A 6,667-nucleotide genomic window follows, 5' to 3' on the forward strand; every position below is an offset into this window, starting at 1 on the left:
TTGCACCATGAAAACTGCCTCACCAGCTGCAATGCATCCTTTAGGATTTTTAAACTATTTTTCTTGAGACCTTTGTGCATTGCCTGTAGACCCACCCTAACACTATTGGGAAAAAAATAATATACTCTTACAATAGTCTTATTGGTATCTTAGGAAAAGATAAAAACATGAAGACACATTTATGAAGATTTTAAGGAAAGTGATAATATGTTGTATCTTTTTCCTATTTACTGATTTTCAACCAAAAATTGACCCAAACCATTGTTTGGTATCACAGTTTTGGCTATTTTATATATTTGGAAATGGCTTCTGACCTAGAAATAACACTGTGCTCCCTCCCTCTTCTTCCCTCTTTTACCCCACAGCCTCCCCCCAAATCCTTGATGGTAAAACGGTATCTCCTAGACATTTCATAACACATGAATCTAATTCCAGGTAACTGATTACCCAACAACTCTGCATGATGCACGATGATGACCCAATTTCTGAGGATTAGACAAGACCAGACTTGGTGTATATGTGCCTACACTAAAGGTGTCTCTGAAGGCACAGCGAGCTGTGTCTTTAAATCACTTTAAAGACATTTTCTTGGTTATGAAATGCTCCCACAGATGTTATGACGTTTGACTTTCTCAAGTTGTGTGTGGTAGGAAGAGTGAGTGTTATTAGCTGCATTTGACAATGAGGAGATTAAGGTAGAGGAAGAAGTGACTCATCCAAAGCAACAGCTAGTACGTATTAACGTCAGGCCTTTCATCTATTCCCTGTTACAGCCTTACTTAGGAGGCTTGGGTGGACTGGTAGGTAGGTGCAGGGGACATTATTAAAATGCTTTCATAGTATACAGGAGGACTATGCCTAACTTAAACCCATAATAGATATAGCCTATACTTTTGAATATTGTTCTGGCACTGGTAGAAAAGAGATATTCTATATTGCAAAGGCCTCTTAAAATATGAATCCCCAAATCCTTTTAGGAAATGGTAAAAGACAAGTTTTAGAAATCTGTGCTGACCTTACAGAAGAGGAAATAGAAGAGAAAATCATGAGTGCACTTAGTGTCAAGGTCATGTTGGGAGACAATTCTCAGATTGGGTGTCTCGTTTTGACATGTTTTGTGAGCAGAAGAACTAACTGACTTTATTCTGCTCTATCATTTCAAGAATGTTTATATAGTGAACACCTTGGAAAATGGAGACAATGTCTCTGTCCAAAGGCTAGGCATGCTTACTGAGAAGTATAAAAGGTTCAGGTTCCCTAAGCTCAGGGTTCCCCTCCTATAATGCTCACTCTACGTCCAGGCGCCACCTGACCCTTCTGGTGTTGCCCTATGTCAGTTGGTGTTCTGAGGACCAGTGCAAGAAAATGCTAATACTCTGGTACCACTACAGCTGAGAGTAATAAAGTCAGTTTTCTCTGACCCAGGTATGTCTTGTCTTCTTCCAGCACCTGTACAAGTACGACTGGTTAAGTGTTAGCTTGAAAATAGCCTTCACAGTTCTGACAGGTCATAAGGCATCTTCCTGTCCCTCCATCTCATCTCTGGCCTGTTTAAAAAATAAACAAAAAAACCCACAAGACGTTTGGAGTCTACGCATACTCGGTTTCCTGAGTCTAGCCTATTTCTAGCAGGATATTCTGGCATGGTTGGTGGAAACCAGATATGTAGTTGGTGGAAAGCAGTCAGCAAATAATGACCCTGCAGAGAATCTGGTGACTTTCAGATAAGTCACTGCTGCTCTTCCACTGCTAACTTTTCTCTTTAAGACCAGCCGTGAGCAACCTGGGATATGTCTTTGGTCTGATGAGTTGCTTTTACTTTCCCATTTTATTACTCAACATATTAAGAAATTATTCTCACTGTTCCTCTCTAGGCTGGATTTTCATCCTCAGCTCAGTGTAGACTTCCTTTTATGAATAGGTTTGTAGTTCATTTTTGAATGATAATTCTTTCCAAGGTAACCATGTTCTATCTCTTGGTTTTTATTATGATGACCAATAACCCAACAAACCATCTCTGATGAGATTTATGCTATTTAAGATGGGGAGGTTTTTTTTCGCATTTTAGGTTAAGTAGGGTCCAGGCATGGGTAAGAAAGTTCTCCAAACGTACACTCTCCTCTTGTTAAAGGTTAATACAGTTTTTTAAGGCTTAGCACTACCCAGTGACTACATTCACTTCTGTACCTGATCCCTTTTATTTATAATAACTACCCCAACGATTGGACCTTAGTTTGGTTCCATTAACTTGTGCTTCACTTATTCTTTCTCAGTTCTACCTTCTCCCTTCCTTCCACGTCCTCAGTAAGTTGCCCATTTGACTCTGGCAGCTGGTCAACCCAGATACTTGCGGAAACTCAGTAAGTATTGGTAGAGTGAGTGAATGAAATTACCAGGTCTTTTTTTTTTTTTTTTTTGAGCTTTTTACCAGAGCTCTTCAATCTAACCAGGACTTTGATTTCCCCAACAAAATATAGATAGGAAGAGGAATAATGCCACAGTTAACATGATAGTATTAATCATCATACCAACACAGGCTGAGTGCTTACTATAAGCCAGATGCTTTGCCAAATGCGTTCCATGTGCTGTCTCATTTAAGTCTCACAAAATTTCTTTCTGATTATCAACATTTTACAGATGACAAAAATGGGTACAAAGAGGTTTTATGATTTTCCCCAGGTCATACAGTGACAGAACTGTGGTTCTTCTACCTTCTAAGATTCGGGGGTATCTGCTACCCATATTACATGGTTAAAGAAGAAAACCAAACTTCACTTTTGGGCAAGGCTGACTTTCAGTCAGCCATAAAAATGTCTTCTTCATCTCAGATGACAGATGAGTCATCAAGAAATACACTCAAAAGCTTAGTAGATCAGAGCCAAGCCAGAGAAACCTGACCTTTGTTGGGAGCAAGCTATAGGTGCCCTCACCCAGCTTCTACTGTACAGATCTCCCTCTCATATCAATTAGGTGATTAATTAATCTGTTCTTTAATTTAGCCTAAAAATATTTATTGAAACCTGACTGGGTGCAATCACTGTGCCTAAAATTTCTGGCTAGTTGAAGAGAAGTGATTCCCTAGAGGGGAAGGAGAGCATCCACGTGGTCCTGCCTGAGACCAGGAGTGTAGCCCAGGGAGCAGGAGGAAGCTTGGGATGCTCTGAAGAGTCCGGGATGCACACTGAGGGCCTCTTTCATTGCTTTTTAAATGATTTGTTAAATGCGAGAATGGTTGACGCACGATGTTACATAAGCTTCATGTGCACAACACAGATTCTCTAAGTCTGTACATCACGCTGTGCTCACTACAAGTGCACCTGCCTCTGGCCCCACACAATGCTGTCACAGTACCAGTGACCGTATTCCTGATGCTGTGCCTTTTATTCTTGTGTCTCATTCGTTCCACGATTGGAAGTCTGGATCTCCCACTGGCCTTCACCCGTTTTGCCCAACCCTTCACTACCCTCCCCTCTGGCAACTCATCAGTCTGTTCTCCAAAGAGGCCTGATTCTACTTTTTGTTTGTTTATTCATTTGCCTCTTTGAGATGCCATATATGAGTGAAATCATACGCTATTTGTCTTTCTTTGACTTGTTTCATTTAGCATAATACCCTCTAGTCCATCCATGTTGTCACAAATGGCCTGATCTTATCCGTTTTACGGCTGAGTACTATTCCACCGTATATATCTACCACATCTTCCTTATCCATTCATCTGTGGACACCTTAATTTGGCTTTTGTATTTGGCTTGCTTCCCTAATTTGGCTATTGTAAATAATGCTTCGGTAACCGTAGGGGTGCATGTATCTTTTTGAATTAGCGTTTTTGTTTTCTTTGGGTAAATAGCTAGTAGTGGAATTATTAGATCATATGGTATTTCTAGCTTATTTTTCTTTTTCAGGGACTTCCCTACTGTTTACACAGTGGCTGCACCAGTTTACATTCCCACCACCAATGTACAAGGGTTCTATTTTCTCCACATCCTCATAAATTCTGGTTATTCCTTATCTGTTTTATTTTAGCCATTCTGACAGGAGTGAGGTGATATCTCCTTCTAGTTTTGATTTCTGTTTTCCCGTTGATGAGTGATGCTGAGCATCTTTTCACATGGCGTTGAGGCCTCTTTCATTGATGATAAGTTCTTGAGGGCAGGGACTCTATCTGTGTCTCTCCCTGCTGCATCTTTTGTGCTGAGTATGCTAACACACAGGGGTTCCTTCATAAATATGGTCCCATTGAAGCGATAGCTTTCTTTGGTTTTTGTTATTTTTGTGCCTCTTAATTATTCTCCTGGGATTTTACTTATTAAGTTGCTGCCTAGAATAATTGGATTTATTGATTTATTGTAAATGTTCAGATATTAGATTAAATATGACCATGCTTCTGTTTCTTCTCCTTCTGTCTTAAACTAGAAAATAACCTTAATATTTACCATATTTCGTATTTTTCAGTATTATATTTTCGATCAGCAGAGTATTTCTGTTTTCTTTTTGTTTTTTGTTTGTTTTTACTCCCAAGGTACAGAAAACAATTTCACAGAAAAACTGCTTACATATGGCTTACCTAACCATGTAAGCAAATATACATAGGCTGCTAGATTAGGCCATTTGAAATTGCAAATATTTGAGATTTTTGACCTTTAGTGGTTCAGTTTAATGGCTTATGCTTTAAAAAAAAAATGAGACAACTGAGATGCCTATAAAAGAGTAAACATTTCTCCACAAACATTTTAATGGTATGTTCCAGAATGGAGACTTAACTTCTAGCCATAATGAAAGATATTTGCATTTTTCCTTTGCCTTGTCAAAATTCTTCCTCAGTGGATGGCCTGCATTGCACACTTGCTTTCCCAGCTCTGACTATTACGTGAGTGTGTGTTGAATAATTTATTGCATGTTATTTGAGGTCTTGTGAGTATTATTAGAATGAGAGGGAACCATGAAAATGATAGGTTCTTGGTCCACCACTTTCACAAATATTTACTGAGTGCCAACAAAAATAATATTTACCGCATGAGCGAAAAACAAAAAGACACAGTCCTTGCCTCTTTGGAATTTTGTGTTTATGGTTTGTATTGTTTATATCAAAGAGCCTTGCAAGTAAATGTACAATTACAGCTAATAGGTGCTTTGAAGGAGAGTGTATAATGGTAGAAATATAACTATTAGGGGGAATTGATCAAGTTGGGGAGGTTGGAGAGGGTCTTTGTGAGGAAGTGATGGCTGAGTGGAGGTCAAGTACAGCTTGTTCCCTGGAGGGATGAAAGGAGACCAGTGATGGGGTTATGAGCAGTGCAGTTCAGTTCAGTTCACTGAAGGTTTCCAGAATGTCTGCCATATGGCAGACACAATACTTAAATGCTGGGGAATAAACAATGAATGGGGCATGGTCATTGCCCCAGTGCATAACTCACTAAAGGGTTTCATTGTCATGTAATTCATAAATGAGGGGAGTCACTCTGTATGTATTTGTTTGGCTGCTATGTAGTTTGAGTTTCCTTTGTGTCAGGATTACTTCTGCCAGGCAAGTCCTTCTAAAGAAATTAAACACAGCCTTTTTTTGTCATGAGATCAAAGTTGAACAAACAAATATACATAGTCTGCTAGATTAAAGTCCAGTAACACTATTCCAGGCTTTACCATCAACTGAATGTGGTCTCACAGTGGAGCTCATGCCTGATTCAGAGCCCGCCAACAGCACGGCTCCAGGAAGGAAGCCTGACTGCCACCGAACAAGAGACCCATTATTACTTTATCTTTCTTGTTTTTTAATCATCGACTGAAATTACTAAATTATTAACCCAGTCATAAAAATGAATAACAAACATACTGTATGTGCATTTGATTAATCTGCTTTCACGTTAAGTATTACTTAGACCTGGAGTATAAACTCTTAGGGACACTCAATACACATATGAAATATCAAGGGTATAAACAAAGGGGAGAGACAGGAACTGTGGTAAAATGGAGATTGTCAAACCCACAGAAATAGAACAGACCAAAGCAGCACACGCCAGTGCAGGATTCCTGCCCCAGACCTTAGGGCAGGTCCTCATTCACTGCACCCACCGAAAGTACGTTCTAGACCTGTCATCCTTACTCCCTACAAAGGTTTAGACCCTCTTATCATCTTTCTGCCTGTGATTCTGGCATAGCTCCCTATTCTAGAATTTACTGACTCTTGCTCTGCTTTGCTTCATACTCTGACCTTGGTGGAGAACTTGCCCCAGGGCTAGTTTTGAACCTTGCATTCTCTGCTCTTCTGTTTGACCTTGGTGAGTCACTGCACCACGAAGCTCTAACCCCACCCCCCCCCACCCCGGCCCGAGGCCACTGCCCTGACCACCAGGCTGCCAGTCCTGCTCCTTGTTCTAGGAATGACAGCTCTCCACAAAAGGATGGATGAGGAAGCCAGTGACACCTACACCCATGTCTCAATTCTGCTGTCTCATTTTGTTGTTTTCTGGCTTTTACTCTGCAAGAACTCACAAACTTCTTGTTTAGGTTAGTGTCAATACATTTCTACTATTAAGGCTCTCTGGTCTTGGCCAAACATTTGTTTTGTTTTCTCCTGTGTTTTATTATTAGAAACTTTTGTACTTCATCTTTGGGGATTGATTGATTAGGGGGTAAGTCATATGTCCAGGTTAAAGAAGAGGATACTTAA

Source organism: Prionailurus viverrinus, chromosome B2, assembly GCF_022837055.1.
Source record: "Prionailurus viverrinus isolate Anna chromosome B2, UM_Priviv_1.0, whole genome shotgun sequence".
Lineage (NCBI taxonomy): Eukaryota > Metazoa > Chordata > Mammalia > Carnivora > Felidae > Prionailurus > Prionailurus viverrinus.